This window comes from Mobula birostris, chromosome 13 (assembly GCF_030028105.1).
Source record: "Mobula birostris isolate sMobBir1 chromosome 13, sMobBir1.hap1, whole genome shotgun sequence".
Taxonomy (NCBI): domain Eukaryota; kingdom Metazoa; phylum Chordata; class Chondrichthyes; order Myliobatiformes; family Myliobatidae; genus Mobula; species Mobula birostris.
Window position 1 is genome coordinate 98,923,376 of NC_092382.1, and position 17,857 is coordinate 98,941,232.

A 17,857-nucleotide genomic window follows, 5' to 3' on the forward strand; every position below is an offset into this window, starting at 1 on the left:
GAATAGAACCGATTGAGCATAAAGTACCAGAATATGTTCTTTACGCAGCTCAGCACAATTACTGTCCCCAGAACCAGAGCCGCCGCTCGCCCGGTGCAGTATTTTCATTTCAGCTTCTGAAAACAAATGGCGACAAACCGATCAAAGGTGAAAGTGACGGTGAACCAGACAGAACAGTCCGTGACGCCGTACAACACGACGGCGTGGATATTACACACGGGAACACGAGCTGACCAGTAGAAAACCTTCATTGGCATGTAAGTCATCGGAATCTTGCTCAATACCAGATCGAAGAGAACGACGAGCTGATCCGCTGCTACCATGGCAACCAGGTACCTGGTGACGCCTTTGGAGAGACCGCACTTTCCCCGAGACAGGATGACGATTGTCACCACGTTCACTGTGCGGAGGGAAATAAAGACCATTAACACACATTTGGATGGAAGCGTTCTCTGAAAACAATTATTTTAATCTACAGCACTTCCGAGAGCAGAGATGAACATGGAATTAATGTATCTGCTGAGGAGATTATTGGGAGCTGTTATTAAATCGGTAGTGATTATAATGTACCTGCTGAAGTTCAGGAGAATGAGGGGAACCTCAATGAAACCTATCGAACATTGAATGGCCCTGACATCGTGGACGTGGGGAGGGTTGCTTCTGTAGTGGGGGAGTCTACAACCTGAAGGCGAGGCTTCACAATATAAAGACATCTATTTAGAACGGAGATGGGTAGTAACTTCTTCAGACCGAGACAGACGAGTGTGTGGAATCCATCGCCGCAGACGGCTGTGGGAAGCAGGTCATTTGAACCTTTGTTGAGAAGAGAGATAGGCTCTTGATTCATCGGGTCGTCGACGGCTACAGGATGGGCGCCAGAATGTGGTTGAGAGCGATAATGAATCAGTTACGGTCGAATGGCGGGGAAGGCTCGGTGCTCGAATGACCGAATTTAGGTCCCGAGCCTTGTGGGCGAAGCAGTCATAGCAACCGATGGCTGGAATGTATTCTGATCTTTGGCACCCCAAAAACGAGGTGCAAACGGGAATTGTTGAGAGAGTAATGAACTAATTAATGTACTAAATATCAAGGTGTCAGAAATTCAACTTATTTCAACTGTATACACGAGAGAAAACGAGAACATAAGAAGATTAATAATTGGAGCAGGAACAGTCCAAGTTTTCGATCAGGCATGATCTGACAATGAAGAAGATCATGGCTGATCTGACCATGGACTCATCGCCGCATACCTACCTTTTCCTCATGACTATTAATTCAACTACTATGCAAAAATTATGCCAGCCAGTCTTAAATATATTTATTGAGGTAGCCTCCACTGCTTCACTGAGCAGAGAATTCCACAGATTCACCCCCCTCTGAGAGAAGAAGTTCCCTCCTAATCACAGTCTTAAATTTACTCCGCAGAATCCTCAGGCTATGTCCCGTAGTTCCAGTCTCACTTACCACTGGAAACAACTTTCCTGCCACTATCTTATCTATGCATTCCATAATTTTATTTGTTTCTAGAATATTTCCTCTCATTCTTCTGAGTTCCATCTAGTACGATTCCAGTCGACTCGATTTCCATTCATAGTCCAACCACCTCATCTCTGGAATCAACTGGAGATCCGCCTGCACAGCCAGTTAATCCATCTTCAAGTCGGGAGACCGGAACAGCACAGTACTCCAAATATCCGCCTCACCAGTACCTTGTGCAGTTGTCACATAACCTCCATAAACATGGTATTTGTATTCTTGATAGCCCGCTGGTCCTGCAAACTAACCTTCTGTGATTCAAGCACATGCACTCCAAAGTTCCTCCACAGAGCAGCATACCGCAATCGTTCACCACTTCATTAATATTCTGTTCTTACATTTGCCTTTCCCCAAGTGGATAACCTCACAGTTACCAAATTTTCACTCCACGGCCAGACGCTGGTACATTCGCTGAATATACTAATATCCTACTGCATGCCGTCAGTTTCCTCTGCATACTTCGTGTCGGCGAGAGATCACGGCAGTGATGATCACGTGACTTTTTGCTTGTTTAACTGGTGAGACGTTGGAGCTACTTATTCATTCATTTAATTGCGTTCATACCATATACTTCCATCATATTTAATCTGCCAGAATGAATGGCCTCACACTTATCTGTGTTGAACTCCATCTGCCTCTTCTTACAGCAGTTTTCCATCCCATCAACACTATCCAAAACACCCCAATTTTGGGTGTTGAGCAAATTTACTGACCCATTGCTGCACTTCTTTCCCCAGGTCATTTATAAAAATGACGAAGAGTACGGGTTCCAGAATAAATCTCTGAGGCATATCCCTGGTCAACGCCCTCAATGCAGAATATGACTGTCTGCAACAACACGTGCCTTCTGTTGGCAAGCCATTTCTGTATATACATAGCAATATGCCCTTGGATCACATTCCTGATTACTTTCACCATAAGCCTTGCATGGTATATCTTATCAAATACACTCAGCCGATGTTTGCTGAAACTATACCAGTTGGAAAGACCTGCCTTTCAATTAGCGAGTCGTATAAGCTGACTTATATTTTTCAATGTTAATCATGAGGAAGAGACGAGACACTTACCAGGAAGAGCTACAATGGCGAGTACAGGGTAGTAAACCAGTCTGAATGTTTGAAGCGCATAAAAGATACGTGAGTCCAACGTCAGCCATTCATAATTTTCAACAAGATATTGATACGCCCAGAGAATATTAATCGCAACTCCAGGAGCGTTCCGCGATATATTTCGCAGATTATGATCCATGGCTGGGGCAGTCAGATTCCTGTTCCCGATCCAGCCTCTGTCTTCTCTCTGTCTGCAGCCGCTGGTCTCTGACAGCATAGACTGGCGGCTCTAACTGAAACTGTCCTTGTAAGGTATGCAGTACATATTAATAGACCAGGCAACCAGCAGCCACACCTCCGTGGTGACGTCGAAAATCCCCACGGACACACCCTTAATGAGGTTCTACGGAATGACAGGTGCAGTTAACCCTTTGTTTGCAGACAATAATTATTGCATAGATTGTTCTCAAATATTGTGGATGTTGTAGCAGAGTTTTGGTGGGGTGGGGGGGAGGGGCGCACTGAAGAATCACCTGACAGTGTTCAGTCACAGTGTCCAGGTCTCAGGCTCTTGATTTGCCTCTGTGCCTCAGAAGGGAAGTGGACGTTGTGCGGTGTTTCTCTGTGTGTGAGGTGGTGGGTGGGTGGTGCGGCAGGGTGAAAGTCACGGTGTTGTGATAGGATATTCGTCAGTGGTGCTGACAGCTGGTTCTGTCGGCGACAACGTAATGGATATCTCGGAATAGTCCTCAGGATTCTTAACTGGGAGTGTGAACAGCTGGAATTGGCGGCCCATTGAGTTACCAATAACATGGGTACGATGAGCGATGAAGTTCTGCACTGCCAGTTAAGAGCTAATTTAGAAGTCATGATTTGCTGCCCATGCTACGTGCTTGTGAGGCGGAAACTAGGAAGATTATACAGATTAATAGGTTGCGAAAGATTCGCTTTTATATCCCAGACCTCTGGAAATGAATGCTAACATTGCATTTGGCTTCTTCGCATTTCTGCAAATTATCTTGCAGGGAATTTTCCCAAAAGGGTCTGCACCTCTGCTTGTTTCAATATTCCCCCCATTGTTAAAATAGTCCAGGCCAATACCGAGAGTGTACAGTTTATTGCATGGTGAAGGAGTTGCTTTTATATACCAATCCTCTGAAAATGAATTAGAACATGCATTTGTCTCCCTCGCTACTGACTCAATCTGCAGACTGTCTGGTAGCTCAGCAACTCTGCTTTTTGCTTTCATAAGATCTTCCCATTTACGAAATATTTCACGCCTTTATTCCCTCTGCCAAAGAGTCAGTCTGGGCACTTCCGTACAAAATATTCCTTCATAATTCTTTGCCTCTTCTCCAGTCTGTCTAATTCTTACTGCAAGCACCGTTCTTCCTCAACGCTACCTGCCTTTCCATCAACCTCCACATGGGTCTGAAACCCTGTCACAAAGCCATCAAATCCTTCATCCAAATCATTGACGGACAACACGATAAGAAGGGGTCCCAACACCGATTGCTGCGGAACTCCACTGATTACCGCTGTCCGATCAGAAAATGACCTACGCCGTAATGTTTATGGACATCTCCAGGAGGCCACAATATTACACACCACCAAGATAGTCTGAAAGTTCCCAGCAAATGAGAAATGAGCGTGCTTGGCTATGTCTGGCCATCAGGTTTCACCAGCTGCTGAGGAACTGAAAAGACACAACAACTTACTATAAATACAAGAGTCAGATAGCAACGAATTATACAACTACCGAGCAGTAATTATAGGTGGGCCAATCCATAATAACCGTCCGGATATAGTAACACAGGATAGACAAAGAACAACAGCTTATTCAATGTATAAAGCCATTGCATGCGCACTAAAGATACATAAATCAGTGCTTGAAAAACACAGCAATCTGCTGAATTCACCCTTACACACTGTTCATATTCTATACATTCACAGTATGATCCGAGACAAGATTGACCCGACCCAAGAATCCTCTCATAACAAGTTCCTGTACCAACTTTTGAACGACAGATTGTTTTACAATGTACAGATACACCATTGGACATGAATAACTGGGTGATTCATCCTTTATTAATGTTTTAGAGGGCAAACAGAGTGTAGTTTACAGAGAAAAAATGGTTTATGGGGAAAAAGCATCTACTATCACAACATCCTGTCCTATTTTACCTGAGACATGAAAGGATAATAGCCATTGTGATTTAAATATATTTGCTGAAACTGAAAATGGAAAGAACATTCTGGAACTTTGGGGTTTACTATATAGCTATTTATAACCATTACTACCATCAAACACTGTCCTCACAGCTATATCATAAAATATCCTCATAACGGATATGTAATTATAATTATAATTGTATTATGTAATTATTAATTCAACAATATTAAGCACAACCAGTAGAGTCTGAAAATTCCCAGCAACTGAGAAATGTATGTGCTGGCCATGTCCGGACCAGCTGCTGAGAAACAGAAAAGACACAACAATTTACTATCAATACAAGTTAGATTCCTACAAATTACATGCCAATTGGTCAGTTACTACAGATGTGAAAATCCTTAATAACTGTCCGGATAAAATGACTTATATTTTTCAACGTAAATCATGAGGAAGAGACGAGACACTTACCAGGAAGAGCTACAGTGGCGAGTACAGGGTAGTAAACCAGTCTGAATGTCATAAGCGCATAAAAGATACGTGAGTCCAACGTTAGCCATTCATAATTTTCAACAAGATATTGATACGCCCAGGAAATATTCTGCTCAACTCCAGGAGCATTCCGCGATACATTTCGCAGATTATGATCCATTGCTGGGATAGTCAGTTCCTGTTCCCGATCCAGCCTCTGTCTTCTCTTGGTCTACAGCCGCTGGTCTCTGACAGCGTAGACTGGTGGCTGTCACTGAAACTGTCGTTGTGAGGTATACCGTACATATTAATAGACCAGGTAACCAGCAGCCACACCTCCGCGGTGACGTTGACAATCCCCACGGACACACTCTTAATTAGGTTCTACGGAATGACAGGTACGCTTAACCCTTTGTCTGCAGACCGTCAGAGAAGCGATACAACAGCAGATTGGAACTGTATCTAATAATCCCAGCAGTCGACTCTCCACGGATGCCTGCCGTGTTTGTAAAAGGACACACAATTGTGAAACGTACTGACGCACAGCCAGACACTGATATACAACCAGTCTGGAAAGGAAGGTGCACGCAAAAAAAAAAAAAGCAATAATGATGATATAAAGAGATTAAAATAATTATTGCATAGATTGTTCTTTAATATTTTGGATGCCGTCGCGGAGTATTGGGATGGGGCGCGCACGGGAAGAATCAACTGACAGTGTTCAGTCACAGTGTTCGGGTCTCAGGCACTTGGATTGCCTCTGTGACTCAGAAAGGAAGTGGACGTTGAGCGGTGTCTAAGTGTGTGCGAGGTGGCGGGGGCGTGGGGGGGGGGGGGGTCCGGTAGGGTGAAATTCACGGTGTTGTGAAAGGATATTTGTTAGTGGTGCTGACAGGTAGTTCTATCGGCGACAACGTCAGGGATATCTCGGAATCGAGTCGTCAGTATTCTTAACTGAGAGTGTGGAAAGCTGGAAATCGTGGCCCATTGAGTTACCAATAACAAGGGTACGATGAGTGACGAAGTTCTGCACTGCCAGTTCCAGGAGTTAAGAGCTAATTTAGAAGTCAGGACCTCCAGGATTTGCTGCCCGTGCTACGTGCTTGTGAGGTGGAAACTAGGAAGATTATGCACATTAATAGGTTGCGAAAGATTCGCTTTTATGTCCCAGTCCTCTGGAAATGGATGCTAACACTGCATTTGGCTTCTTCGCATTTCTGCAAATTATCCTGCAGGGAATTTTCCCAAAATGCTCTGCACCTCTGCTTGTTTCAATATTCTCCCCATTGTTAAAATAGTCCAGGCCAATACAGTTTATGGCATGGCGAAGGAGTTCTCTTTATATACCAATCCTCTGAAAATGAATTAGAACATGCATTTGTCTCCCTCGCTACTGACTCAATCTGCAGAATGTCTGGTAGCTCTGCAACTCTGCTTTTTGAATTCATGTGATCTTCCCATTTACGAAATATTTCACGCATTCATTCCCTCTGCCAAAGAGTAAGTCTGGGCACTTCCCTACAAAATATTCCTTCATAATTCTTTGCCTCTTCTCCAGTCTGTCTAATTCTTACTGCAAGCACCGTTCTTCCTCAACTCTACCTGCCTTTCCATTTACCTTCAAATGGGTCTGAAACCCTGTCACAAAGCCATAAAATCCTTCATCCAAATCATTGACGGACAACACGATAAGAAGGGGTCCCAACACCGATTGCTGCGGAACTCCACTGATTACCGCTGTCCGATCAGAAAATGACCTACGCCGTAATGTTTATGGACATCTCTAGAAGGCCGCAATATTAAACACACCAAGATAGTCTGAAAGTTCCCGGCAAATGAGAAATGAGCGTGCTTGGCTATGTCCGGACATGAGGTTTCACCAGCTGCTGAGATGCTGAAAAGACAGAACAACTTACTATAAATACAAAAGTCAGATGGCAACGAACTATATAACTACCGAACAGTAATTATAGGTGGGCCAATCCACAGTAACCGTCCGGATATAGTAACACAGGATAGACAAAGAACAACAGCTTATTCAACAGATAAAGCCATTGCATGCGCACTAAAGATACATAAATCAGTGCTTGAAAAACACAGCAATCTGCTGAATTCACCCTTACACACTGTTCATATTCTATAACTTCACAGTATGGTCCGAGACAAGATTGACCCGGCCCAAGAATCCCCTCATAACAAGTTCCTGTACCAGCTTCTGAACCACAGATCGTTTTACAATGTACAGATACACCATTGGACATGAATAACTGGGTGATTCATCCTTTATTAATGTTTTAGAGGGCAAGCAGAGTGTAGTTTACAGAGAAAAAATCGTTTATGGGGAAAAAGCATCTACTATCACAACATCCTGTCCTATTTTACCTCAGACATGAAAACATAATAGCCATTGTGATTTAAATATATTTGCTGAAACTGAAAATGGAAAGAACATTCTGGAACTTTGGGGTTTATTATATAGCTATTTATAACCATTACTACCATCAAACACTGACCTCACTGCTATATCATAAAATATCCTCATAACTGATATGTAATTATAATTATAATTGTAATATGTAATTATTAATTCAACAATATTAAGCACAACCAATATAGTCAGAAAGCTCCAGCAACTGAGAAATGTATGTGCTGGCCATGTCCGGACCAGCTGCTGAGAAACAGAAAAGACACAACAATTTACTATCAATACAAGAGTTAGATTCCTACAAATTACATGCCAATTGGTCAGTTACTACAGATGTGAAAATCCTTAATAACTGTCCGGATAAAATAACACAGGATAGACAAAGAACAACAACTTATTTAATAGATACAGTCATTCGGAACATATTAGGTGTTCTGCACGAGGACTCCCAATTTTCTTTGCAGCGCAGTCAGGTCTGCACGATTAGCAATTCGTCTGCACATTTAATTCTGCTACCAAAGTGCATGACCATGCATTATCCAACATTGTATTTCACATTACAATTTCGTCCCAATTCTACTAACCTGTGTAAGGTACTCTGCAAACGACGACTTTCCTCAACAGTACCTGCCCCTACACCAATATTCGTACTGTCTTCAAAATTCGCAGAAAAAAAAAGCGGTTCCATCATCTATATCATTAACATAGAACACAGAAAAGTGTTCCCTGCACCGACACCTGCGGAACACCGTTTGTCACTGGCAAACAGCCAGCAACGGATCCTTTTTTTTCCCACTCGCTGCCTCCGACCATTCACCCAATGCTCCTCGTATTTCTTGTAATACAATGGACTCTTAATTTGCTAAGCAGCCTCATGCGTGACACCTTGTCAAAGGTCTTTTGAGAGTCCCAATAGACAACATCTGTGCACCCTCCTTATCTATCTACATGGATTCTCCTCAACCAAATCCAGCAGATCAGTCAGGGTTTTATCACAATTTCTGAAATATGTATGTCCCTTCGGCCTGATGATATCTGCGTAGGATACCGAGCGAGACAGCAGAGGAACGTGCTGACTTTGTCCTCCTTTGTCCTCATGCTTAACAATTGAATCCAATATCTTCCCAACCACTAAGGTCAGGCTATCTGATACATATTTCCCTTTCTGCTACCTTCCTCCTTTCCTAAAAAATCTGGTGGCAGTTACAATCTTTCAGTCCTCTGACACTGTGCCAGAATCCAATGGTTTTCAGAAAGATCATTAAACATGCCTCAGCATCTCCATCGCTCATTCTTTTCCAACCCAAAGGTGTAGTTCATCAGGCCCGGGTGACTTATGTACCCTTAGGTCTTTCAGGTGATTGAGCACCTTCTCTCTTGTAACAGAAAGCGAGCCCACCTCTCTTCCTTCACACACGACAACATCAGGCAAACTGCTGGAGTCTCTCACAGTGAAGACTGATGCTACATACTCATATAGCTCAACTGCCATCTCATTGTTCCCCGTTGTTTTTTCTCTTGCCTCATTTTCTAGCGGTCCCATATCCCCTTTCATTCCTCATTGAATTTTACGTACTTGAAAATGCTGTTACTATCCACTTAGAAATTTTTTTGTCATCTTGCTTCGAATTTCATCTTTTCCTTCTAATGAATCGTTCAGTTGCTCTCCGTATGTTTAATCTTCATCTTTGCGCTGTTCTATGCTCTCTCCTTAGTGTAAGGGGGATTCGTCTTTTATGTTACGCGGAGGCTACATTTACTTTGGCGTTCGGTTTGACTTCCCTTGTCAGCCACGATAGTACTTTTTGCTTTTTGCCTCTTTCTTTGTTTTTACAATAGATCTATTCTGCACGTTCCCCGGTTTTACCAGAAACTCACGTCATTTCTGCACTGCAAACAACGCTGAAAGCATCTCCTTTAAATTCCTTCGGCCGAGACTTTCACATACCACTGTAATCGCGTTTACTGCACTGAAATACTACTGCGTCAGACTTTAAATTCTTCTTGTCGCATGTAAAGTTGAAGTCAATCATAGTGTGATCACTGCCTTTGAGTTCAACGCTGTGACTCAGAATGGAAGGGAGAGAGCAGGAGTTACAGGGGATTGAATAGTTGGAGGAGCAGACAGGAGGTTCAGTGGAGACACCTAGATGGAGGAGAAAACAGGCCATGATATGGGGGCAGCGGGATACTGATCCAATGCAGAGTTGGGTTCACTAAAATGTCTCAACACTTTTGACACAATATCATCGTACCCTGCAATAATATCGTTAGCCTCCTGATCTTGTATATTGTATATCCCTTTCCGTGGTGAATGCCGGTTTGAGGTAATCATGAAGGATTTTCAGAACGTCCTGTCTCCAGATACGCTGCTTTCTTTATTAAAAGTCCCACCATTCTCCTCGCTCCCCATTTGCTCCTCATTTTCCTTTTAGATATCCCTTGTTTCAACATTCGCGTTTTGTTTAATAACCTCTGCATTTCTGGTTCGAATTAAGACGGCTAAATATTAAACTTCATTTATTTTCTCCTGCTGATATTTACAATGCTTCGCTTCATATATATTTCCGAGCCTCGCCTTGTCCTGCTTCATACTTAGCTTCACCCTCAGGAAAAAAAAGAAACATGCTGATACTGAGATCCAAACGATAAAATATCCAGCTCTGAAGTGTGGACTTAGCCCCGGCGGCGATTGTTAATAAAAGTTTCCCAGTTCCAGCCCAATGCATTTATATTCGGAGCTCCCCCCGTGAAGACCAGTCTGATCATAACCTACAACGACCTTTACACATCTGCGATTATAGGCACTGTATCCAAAATGCTCCCCATCGTATAATTGATAATGTGGTCGGTATAACTCCATATTCTCTTTTCTGATCCACTTGGGGCTACAAGGAATGGGACAGTTGAAAACTAATGCTCCTTATTTATGACCGGGGTAGCAATGGGGGCTAAGAAATTACCTATTAACTTAAAGGGTTCTTTGCTTCTGTGTTTGCTGTGGAAGGCGCGATCAGTGTGCCAGAGTCCCGAGAGTGCCAGGGATCGGGATTGAGTGACATTGTTATTACAAATGAAGAAGTGCTGGGCAAACACAAAAGTCTTCAGGTGAAAATGTTAACTGGGCCAGGTGGACTACACCTAGAGTTCTGAGAGGGTTTGCAGAAGAGATAATGGACATAATGGTCATCTCCTTTCAAGAAACACTTGATTCTGGCATGTCCCACAGCACTGAAAGATTACAAACGTCAGACCGCTCTTTACAAAGGGAGGAAGGGAAAATCGTCCGGGATTTGGATTATGTGGAAGCTGTGTAAACTGCCCGTTAAGTCAGTGCAGAGATTGATCTGGATAAGATTGCAACTGGTGTGAGTCCGAGGAAGTACCGGTATATCATGTGTAGGCGTTAAGTTGGGTGAATTTTCGCACTTCGGAATAAGTGCTAGTGCGACAAGTCCCGGGTTCAAATGTAACGCTGAGTACTACCGGCTCGTAGGACTCATTTCAGTTATATAGACATAGGAGGTAAAAATTCGTATGTACAGGATTTACGAGATTAAAACACCCAGCCAGGTTAGGGAGAACTAGCATGACTCTGTTCGGGGCAGGTCTGGTCTTACAACTTGAAAGAGTATTTTAAGAAGGTGACGACAGGGATTGATGAGTGTAGGGCAGTGGATGCTCTCTACATGCTTTCAGTCAGGCGTTTGACATACTCGCTCAAGGGGAGAAACAAAGGGATCGGCGGCCAATTGCCTCCCTGGACTCAGAACATATTTGCGCATAGACGGCAGAGTTAGGTGACCAAAGCGACTTATCCGAGATGGAGATCTGCAATTAGTGATGCTCGGCAGTGATCTGTGCTGAGATCCCTGATGCTTGTGATGTATATAAATGACCTGCATGAACGACTAGATGGGTGGGCTGGTAGGTTTGCGGATGATGCCAAGGTTGATAGAGTTGTGGCCACTGTAGAAGTCTGGCAAAGAATACGATGAGGCACAGATGAGTTGCAGATATTAACAGCGACAGGACAGATGGAAATTAACCCAGATAAGTCTGAGATGCAGCACGCTGATAACAAGTAAATTCAAAGAAACAGTACAGTGTTTGGGCAAGCTCCTGAAGAGTGTTGCTGAGCAGAGCTACCTTGGGATCTAAAGTCACAGCCTCTTGAAAGTGGCTACGCAGGTCAACAAGGTGATTAAGAGACTTTTAGAATGCCTAATTTTATCAGTCAATGCAGGGATCTTAAATCAAGACATTATGTTGCAAATTATGAAAACTCTAGTCAGGGCACGTCGGAACACTGCTCGGATTAGACAACATGTCTTATGCGTCCGGTGCTCCCGATGTGGCCTTTTATATATTGGCGAGTCCCGACGCAGACTGGGACACCGCTTTGCTGAACACCTACGCTCTGTCCGCCAGAGAAAGCAGGATCTCCCAGTGGCCACACATTTTAATTCCACATCCTCAGGTTGGAGGAACAACACCTTATATTCCGTCTGGGGAGCCTGCAACCTGATGGCATGAACATCGACTTCTCTAACTTCCGCTAATGTCCCACCTCCCCCTCGTACCCCATCTGTTACTTTTTTTTCTACACACTTTCTTTCTCTCACTCTCCTTTTTTCTCCCTCTGTCCCTCTGAATATACCTCTTGCCCATTCTCTGCCCCCCCCCCCCACCTCGTCTTTCTTCCCGGACCTCCTGTCGCATGATCTTCTCGTATCCCTTTTGCCTATCACCTGTCCAGCTCTTGGCTCCATCCCTCCCCCTCCTGTCTTCTCCTATCATTTTGGATCTCCCCCGCACCTCCAACTTTCAAATCCCTTACTCACTCTTCCTTCAGTTAGTCCTGACGAAGGGTCTTGGCCTGAAACGTCGACTGCGCCTCTTCCTAGAGATGCTGCCTGGCCTGCTGCCTTCACCAGCAACTGTTATGTGTGTTGCTTGTCTTATGACGAGAGGCTGGACAAACGGGTCGTTTTCTCTGAAGCGCCTGAGTCTCAGGGGAGATTTGGCAGATATTTATAAGCTTATGAGAGGCATAGATAGAGAAATAGGGAGTATCTGTACCCCAGTGTTCAAATATGTAAGAGCAGAGGCTATGCATCGAAAATGAGAGGAAGTAGTTTCAAGCTGGATGTGAGGAATAGTTGTTTTTTTTTCACTCTGAGACCGTGGATGCCTGGAATGCGCTGCCTGGTATTGACGTGGAGGCAAATACGTTAGAAGATTTTAAGAGACGCCTGGATAGTCATAAGAATGTAAGACGGTGGAGGATATTGAGATTGCCGAGGTAGGACTGATGAGTGCTTGGGTATTTTTCATTTAATTTATAGCTGGTTCCGAACTTCTATGTTGCAAGTAATTGACAAATGACTCCCTCAGCGGACATTTTTAAAACATCTATACACACGCGCGCGCACACACACACACACACACACACACACACACACACACACACACACACGTATATGTATAAACAAGCAATGACTGTCGAGGCCATCCGATGAGGAGCCCTTGAAAATCAATCCATACGTCATGGTGCAGGGCAACGTCGGGATTAGAATTTTTCAGGTGTATTAATTGCTTTGATGGCGGTCCTGTCAGTGCTAACGCCCCTGTATCACCTTCCAGAGAATGAAGAGAGCATGGCCTGGGTGATGGAGATCACTGATGATGGATTTTGCTTTTCTGCTACTGTGTTCCTTGTAGATGCAGTCAATAATGAGAAGGGTTTTACCCCTGATGGACTGGGCTGTATTCACATTACTTAAAAAGAATATTTTCTTTACAGCTGGTACAGGAACCCATACAATGGTTGCATAACCGTGACCTCAGTACGGGTTCCGCTGCAGCTTCAGCAGCTTAAAATGACTCCGCACTGATCTCCTCCTGCCGCTGAACCCTGCATGCGGGACCTGTGCTGCGCCGGCCCGCACAGTGTCTCCCGCACCCACGTTCAGCTGCCTCTCTGATGAGGTGACACACCATCTGTTTCGCCTGATGTACCCGGTTTCGCCTGATGTACCCGGTGTTGCCAGTGCAGTGAGGCTCCACCTCTTCGGTGAGATCCGAATGATTATAGGGGAAAGTTTCTGCGAGTCCCTCGGCCGTCGTGCGCAATAGTTAGAACTGCCTCTGGTCAGCAAATCTACTCCATCTTCCTATTCCCATACTGAGAGTTTATTCCTTAAATATTTATTATACTTACAAATCGAGCGCCGCCCCAACAATTATCAGAGAATGCACTTTAACCGTAAATTAATCAAGGAACAATTTACAAAAAGTAATTAACCAACCGGACAGCTCTTTTAAGTGTGGAAAGACAGATGGTGAATACGAGCGCATTGAACGAGTGGGACACACAGATTGTCCTTACCGAGAACACTGCAATTGATCTCAGAACTCCGACCCTAACCGTTAGGTTAAGAGCCTGACCACGGTCTTTGCTGCTGGAATGATATTTTTAGGGGAAACAGTTCGTATTCTGTCTGGGTAGTTTACTACCAACGGGTATGAACAGCGATTTCTCCAGCACCAACTCCTTTGTCCTCACTCACTACTCTCTCCTGTTCCATCAACGTTCCTGGTTCCTCTCTCGTTTCTTGTTCTCAGCTCACTTACCCATCTTCTCCCCCGGTGAACCCCCTTCCTCGCTTTCGTGTACTAGCCAGTGTCCTCAGGTTCCCACATCTATGTTCTCGTACAGTTTCCGCCGATCACCGCTCAGTTTCCTACATCACCCCGCCCGATCCTACACTGTCCATCACTTATTTTCACACCGCGCCGCCCCCCCGTCAGTTGTTAATCCACCTCATCGTACCCTGAGCCGGCCCCTTGACCTTTCCAATCCAGAAAAAGTCTCTCCAAAGTGTCAGCTGTTCATTCTCTTCATTGGAACATGACAGCACCAGAGCAGTCCCGTCGCCCCACAAAGTCGCACTGTACCAGTTAGATAAGTAACCTAATGACTAACCAATCTTATCTGCTTGAATTATCAGCATGTCCTTCCATTTTCCTCAGAGGCACATGTCTGTATCAGCAGCTCCTCAATGTCTCCCCTCCTTGTGTCCCCACCACCACACCAGGAAGTGCATCCCATGCACCCACTACTCTCTGTGTAAAGGTCTTGCTCTTTCGAGTTCATTTGAAATTACCGCCCGAAGATCCTCCGGCGCCTTGCGTAAGTTAAATTGTTTGTGTCGTCCGCAAGATTATTAGTCAACTCATTCACATGCATCCAAGTTATTTATATGTCTCACAAATCCCGGAACAACTCACTGTCGAACTTATTCTACAGACTGTTATTTCTCCTTTGTAATTAAAATGCGATTCCCGGGTGACAACATTGAAATCTCGGCATTGTCGACTGCCATCTTCTGCTGGCACACGAATCTACTTTTCTTTTATGTTTGCATAGTGTTATCAAAAACCAGAGGCGTCATAGTCATAGACTTACCTGCCTGGGAGATATTCCCCTATTTCTCAGCCGTTTCGAAGCAACAGACACTGAACTACCGTATTACTTTGACACAGTTATGATTTCTGTGACCACAGTTTCAACCCATCTGCACTTTTACCAGCCTCCTTCAAAGTCTCCAACTCCATCACGTCCCATTCGCCCTTCAATTTTTAATAACCAGTGGTCCCAGTAGCCCTTCAATTTATAATAACCAGTGGTCCCATTCGCCCTTCAATTTATAATAACCTACCAGATAAAATGGGACATATTGGGCGGTATGGGAGAAGTGTCACCGAGGATTAATGCAATCCTGACAACGCCGAATGAACTTTGCCATGAGGCGTAAGGGCGATTTCACAGTCTCCTTCAGCTGCACCCTAAACCTGGCCTGGACCACGGCGTAAAGGGCCGTGTTGGTGCAGCAGCTGAGGAGCTGCAGCATGTAGCCCAGTTCCCGCAGAGAACTCGGGGGAATCGAATCAAAGCTGTCCCATATGGAATACACCGTCAGCAGCGCCCACAGCAGGATGAAATTCCCCGACATAACCAGCAGTAAGAGGAGAGCTTGCCTCCGGTTCTTCAACTCCGGGTCGGCGGGCATTTCGCCATCCCGCGAACCACGGAGTCTCCTCCGGGCTCGGCTGGCGAGGAAGACGTGTCTGATGGTTAAACTATTGAGCAGGAGTATCAGGACAAAGGGGAATATTGGGGTGAGTAGGGAATGAATCAGTCGAAATGTTGCCAGCTGAGAAATGGAAAATGAACGGTTAGTAGTAAGGCAGAGCAAGGACATATCTAATGCGGAATATGACTCATCCAGCATAAAGTACCAGAATATGTTCTTTACGCAGCTCAGCACAGTCACTGTCCCCAGAACCAGAGCCGCCGCTCTCCCGGTGCAGTATCTTCGTTTCAGCTCCTGAAAACAAATGGCGACAAACCGATCAAAGGTGAAAGTGACGGTGAACCAGACAGAACAGTCCGTGGCGGCGTAGAACAGAACGGCGTGGATATTACACACGGGAGCACGATGTGACCAGTAGAGAAACTCCATTCGCACGTTAGTCACCGGAATCTTGTTCAATACCAGATCGAAGAGAACGACGAGCTGATCCGCTGCTACCATGGCAACCAGGTACCTTGTGACGCCTTTGGAGAGACCGCACTTTCCCCGAGACAGGATGACGATTGTCACCACGTTCACTGTGCGGACCGAAATATAGAAGATTAATACACTTTCGGATGGACACTTTCTCTGAAAGCAGTTATTTTAATCGATACCCCTCCCATGTAACTATGAAGGAATTATCAGGATCATTATTAAATTGGTAGTAATTACAATTCACCTGCTGAAGTTCAGAAGGATGAGAGGAGTCTCATTGAAACTTATTGAAAATTGAAAGGCCGAGATATCGTGGACGCGGAGAGGGTTGCTTCTGTCGTGAGGGAGTCTACAACCTGAAGACGAGGCTTCACAATGAAAAGACATCCCTTTAGAACGGAGATGGGTCCTAATTTCTTCAGACCGAGACAGGTGAATGTGTGGAATTCATCGGCACAGACGGTTCTGGGGTCAGTTCATTGAAACCATTGGCAGAGGAGAGTGCTGGGTGCTTTATTCATCAGGTCGCCGATGGCTACAGGGCTGGGCGCCAGAATGTGGTTGAGTGCGATAATGAATCAGCCACACAGAATGGCGGCGAAAGCTCAGTGCTCGGCTGGTCGAATTCACCTTCTTCGTAGAATGCGTCTACGATCCCAATCGACACAATTTCCCCTCATAGTCGAACCACCTCAGCTCTGCAGTCAACTGCTGAACCGCCTGCACAGCCAGTTTATCCATCCTCAAGTCGGAAGCCCTGAACTGCCCAATACTGCAAATGCCTCCTCAACAGTACATTGTACAGATGCAGCATAACCACCCTGCTGTTAAACTCAATCCCTCTGGCGACAAAGGCGAACATCCCGTTTGCTTTCTTGACAGTCTGCTGCACCTGCAAACCAAACTTTTGTGACTTAAAGCACAAGCAATCCGAAGCCCCTCCGCACGGCAGCATACTGCAACCGTTTACCACGTAAATAATATTCTGTTCTTACAATTGTCCTTCCCATTCGATAACCTCGCATTTACCAACTTTGCACTCCATCTGCCAGACGCTGCTACATTCGCTGAACATATTAATATCCCTCTGCATGTTGTCAGTTTCCTCTGCACTCTTTGTGTCGGCGACATATCATGGAAGTGATGATGCCCACGTACCCTTATGCTTTTTAACTGGTGAGACGTTGGACTGTGATATAACTCGTGGGTATCTTGTGACTGTCTTGTGACCATGATGTAATTGAGTATCTTGTTTGAGTCGGAAGGGTTGTGAAGTGTTCATTCGCCAGGACTAGGTCAGTTCATTTAAACCATTTTATTTCCTTCGCCGTGAATCCATTGGACAGAATCAGCAGTAACGGCACATCTCGAAGACATCCGTTTCCAGAGATGTCTCTCCGTATTGACTGTGTAAATCACTTGGGCTTTCGAAGTTACCATTTTAATACTGTGTTCGAATTTACCACTTTAAGAACTGTTCCAGGGTTGCCGCATAGCAGGTAACTTCTGGTTAAGTTAGTCGTTTGAATATTTTTCGCTATTACAGAGCAGAATGTAATAAACGTTTGTTTGTTTGTTTATAAAAACTGACACAATTATATATTTGTGTTGCGGGTCACATGACACAAGC